This window comes from Hibiscus syriacus, unplaced genomic scaffold, assembly GCF_006381635.1.
Source record: "Hibiscus syriacus cultivar Baekdansim isolate YM2019G1 unplaced genomic scaffold, ASM638163v2 tig00110338_pilon, whole genome shotgun sequence".
Taxonomy (NCBI): Eukaryota; Viridiplantae; Streptophyta; class Magnoliopsida; order Malvales; family Malvaceae; genus Hibiscus; species Hibiscus syriacus.
Window position 1 is genome coordinate 1,173,583 of NW_024062691.1, and position 4,624 is coordinate 1,178,206.

The 4,624-nt window shown below is 33.6% G+C and overlaps 1 pseudogene; it reads right to left on the reverse strand.

The window, feature by feature from the left end:
* Window positions 1-478: 478 nt before the first annotated feature.
* LOC120120370 lies at window positions 479-2,924 on the reverse strand (annotated as a pseudogene).
* Between the last annotated feature and the right edge of the window lie 1,700 nt (window positions 2,925-4,624).

Below are 4,624 nucleotides of genomic sequence, written 5' to 3' on the forward strand. Positions count from 1 at the left end.
TAAAAAAATTATAATTAGATGACTACAACAGAACAAAAATAATAACCGGGATACTAAACGTGTAGTTTAACGGTTAATTTGAGTCTACTACTATTCAATAAACAAACTACACCGGACGCATTAAACCACAGTATACTTGCTATATCAGCTTAAATTTTAGCTTGTAAAAAATAATGAACATAAAAGATTATTTAGGATAAGAGCAAAACCGAGCCTTCAAACAGTACAATAATGTAGGTAAAACTATACAAACAAAGTAATCAAGCACAACTCGCTTTACTTGCTGAAATAAATACAATTTAGCTACTAACTAAGCAATAGTCCAACATGAGTGGCACTGAAAATCTAAAATCATAGATTCGAGAACAAAATACGAAAATAAAGAAACGCTTTTTTTTTTTGCGACACAATGAGACTATTAAGATCGAGACCTGCAGCCGATGGATAGGTTCCGTAAGTTACCTCAGCCATGGATGGTTCAATAGGCATGTCCTGCTTCATGCTTCGGAGCAAGTTGAGATCGATGGTCTAATGGTGGCTCTCTCTATGTCTGCGAGTTGTGCTACGAGGAGAATGGTTTCTTGGTACTTTTGGATTCTCACTCATTGAATTAATCGGTTCCAAAATCTCCACAACTTCTTTCATCGATGGACGGTTCTTCGGTTCAGGTGCAAGGCATTTTAAAGCAAGCTGAGCTATTCGAAATGGTTTCAGATAAATATTTTCCATTCCATCCTTGGTCCATTACCTTCTTTAGTTTTCTTCTATCAGATAAATATGGTTTCGCCCATTCCACCAGATTATGTTGCCCGCTTGGACGGTTAGGATCGAGTGTTCGCAAGCATGTTAATATTTCGAGTAAAACAACACCAAAACCATACATATCGCTATTTACAGATAACTAGCCTTCGTTCTGTTGTCTAAAAATTGCAGCAATATAATGCAAAGAACAGAAAAATTGTCTGAAGATTACCAGTAGCTACATATTCCGGAGCCGCATAACCGTATGTGCCCATGACCCTTGTTGTCACATGTGATTGGCTAGCTGAAGGACCGAATTTGGCCAACCCAAAATCCAATATCTTAGCAGTATAGGACTGCATTGTAACCGGTTGTCAAAGTATATTAAATACAAATGTATTCATGTTTTAAAGATGAATTATCTATGCCACAACTGTATAAGCATTTAATCACAAAGATAAAGGGTTTTCCAGCTAGTATACACCTGCTATCACTTGATATTCGAGGCTTTTATGGAAACTTACACCATCGAGTAGTGTATTTGAGGCTTTGAAATCTCTGTAAATTACTTGCTTGTTTGCCGTGTGCAAGAAACATAGGCCCTTTGCTGCTCCTATTGCGATTTTAAGCCGTATATTTCATTCAAGTGATTGAACAGAACATCCCCCTGGAATGTGTCCACACATAAATATATGCTGAAACGAAAAATTGGATATATAAGCAACTAATTTCTGAACTCGTACTTCCGAAAAGATGGTTTTTCAAGCTACCCTTCGGCATGAACTCATAAACCAGAAGAAGCTCTTTATCCTCCCAACAGCATCCGAGCAGCTTTACGAGGTGCGGATGAGACAACCTTTCTAAGAAATTTACCTCGCACTGCACCAACAAATAAGGAAGCAAAAGCCTCAATAACTGGGAATTCCTATACATTTTAATATCCAAAGAAAATCAGTAAAACAAGCACTGAACGATTCCTGAAGTGCAGGTGTGGATGTTTTGGTAGTTCCAAACATGTCTCATGCCACTCATTCAGATAATAGGAATAAAATCAAGAATGAAACCCTGAAAACAATTTGTCCGACAATAGCAATGTAAACTAGCAGAGCAGAATAATATGGCTTTGCATTGAAGAATGGTTCACTTCTCAGGCCTCTTTACTTGGCTAAAATGAGTTATGAACCATTAAGACTTCATTTGATATGCAGTTAGCAGAGAACTTCTGCACATTCTTAATATATATATCGTTCCTCGTCAATCAGATGACAACCGACTATTGAAACGTAAACGCTTACTTTATGCAGAGCTGAAATCTTACATGCTTGAACAATTCTTAAGTTACAAGAAAACAGAGACATTATTAAAAGAAGAAAACAAGCAAGTTGCTTCTTTCTCAAGACTAATGAAAAATCACCTGCCATTCTTCAAATCCTTGCATGCTGTCAGAGTTTATCTTTTTAACAGCAACGAGGGTTCCACTTCCACTCTTCCCTGGTGCTTCTCCTCAAGCCAACCTTTGAAGACTTTACCGAAACCTCCTCCATCAAGTACCATGTCAGGCCTAAAATTCTTGGTTGCAGACTTCAGTTCAGCAAATCTGAACATCCTCAGAGTAAAACTTGGCAAAACATGTCCATTCGGAGAAGACTCGTCGGCACTAGAAGCCGAGAATCCGCTGTCCCCGGAGATGGTACTGCCCCTAGATGCCGTGTTGCTGGTTGTTTCAGATATCACTATTGCCATCACAGAATTGACATTTTCTTAGTGAATTTGTCAAACATATGGAGTTCTTAATACAGCAAATGAAAACACAAATTACAACAGCATTGAGATTTACTTAGCAAATGTCGATTGTGAATTTTTCAAATACATGGAGTTCTTTTACCATCAGTACAGCAAATGAAACACAGCAGGCAACAGTAAGGAATGAATATAAAAAACACAGTTCTTAACACACACAAATCAATGGTCAAAATATTATACAAAAACTGCACCAAGAACTGGGTTTTTTGGTGATGAATACAAAAAATAAAATATGGATTGTTCTTTATAAAACCATTAAACAAAGAAAAAAAGTTTGGGAATTAATATGTTTTGAAGGGCACCTGAACTGAGATGAGCAGTGGTGCTTGGTGTTGGATTATCAGCTGGAGAACCCCAGCAAATTCCCATCTTCAAAATATCTCCTTTGTCTCTTTTTTTTTCAAAACAAAGAAATTCCTTACAGAAATAAATATCTTTCAACAAGTTGACAATCAGAAATTTCAATCTTTTTTTTTCTTCTTAAAAGTTTAGTAAGTTTATTTCTTCGCTTGAATTATTTAAAAATTGACTTGGATTCTGTGTGTTTATGTTTTCCACGAAGGGAGACTTTGGGGTCTTGTAATTCAAGCAAAATGAAGCAATTAATGGAAATTTTAATTATAAAAGAAAGAATTTTCCGGCAAATTACTTAATAGAACAAAACTAAGTCTTTGGATGATTGAATGTTGAAGACTACACCGTGATCATGGGTCAACTGGCGTCTCTCGTCCAAGAAGTCGGTCAAACAGAAAAATAAATATCATAATTTATTATTCTTAATTCTATCTTCGCAAACGAAATTCGAAGACTTCACATTTTATTTTAGGGTAAAGTACACAAATGGTCCATCGATTATTGGGTGTTAATTTTTTGAGTCTCTCTCCTATTAAAAGTTACAAAATAATATTTCAACTATATGGTATTATTTTGTTGAATCTCTCGATTATTAAAAGTTACAAACTGGTTACCTGACTATTCATATATTCCAAACTCGTCTTTTTCTATTAAAAAAATTGATGATCGTTTGAGTTGTACATAGGGGCGAAACCATGAATTTATTAAGGCGGGGTTAAAGAATTTTTTTCCATAAATACAATTTTTTTAATTGATTGGCAGGGTATTTTTTTTATTTTTCAAAAATATATATTTTTTCAATATTAATTAATACTTTAAAATAATTGGTTTGGGTCAAGAAAAGCCTCGGCCCCCATGAAGTTCTGCCCATGGTTGTACGTTAACCTACTGAATAGATATGATAAAAATATATTTTAATGATGTCTACTAATTTCGTTGTTACTTTTAAGCACTGGCTCGACAACATAATGTAAAGGAAGACTCGGTATATAAAATACACCTCAAATGATTTTGAGATCAAATTTTATCATATCTTACTCAATAGGTTAACGTCCAACTCAAAAGGCTATCAATTTTTTAATAGAAAATGATGAGTTTGGAACATATGAATAGTCGAGTGATCATTTTGTAACTTTTAGTAGCTAAGGACTCAACAAAGTAACACCCTATAGTAGGAGATCATTTTGTAACTTTTAATAGTATGGGAATTCAAGAAAGTAGCATCATATAGTTGGGGGATCATTTGTGTACTTTACCCTTTATTTTATTGTCCAAATGAATATTTCATGGGAAAAGGGTAAACTACAAGTTTAGTGCCTAAACTATTAGTTTTGTTTTGTTTTAGTACCTAAAATTTCATTTGTTTTAAAATCAGACCTAACGTTTACTTTTTGTTTCATTTTAGTACATGTCATTAAAAACTTAACGAACTGGTGTACATGTCATTTTTTATAAGTAAGTTACATCATTTGTCACTTAATTATTTTTTTGACTCCTATTTTAGTCACTAAAGTTAAAAAATAATTAGTTTAATTAGTCAACTTTCAAATTGCTCATGTTTTAATCACTCAAATTTATTTTATTAATAATTTTTGTAGAATAAATTTACTATTATTTTATTAATATATAATTAAAATAAAAAATTAAATTTAAAAGTTAAAGTGATTTTGAAAGTTAAGTAATTAAATTAAAATATTAAACTTCAGTAATCAAAATCGAAGTGAAA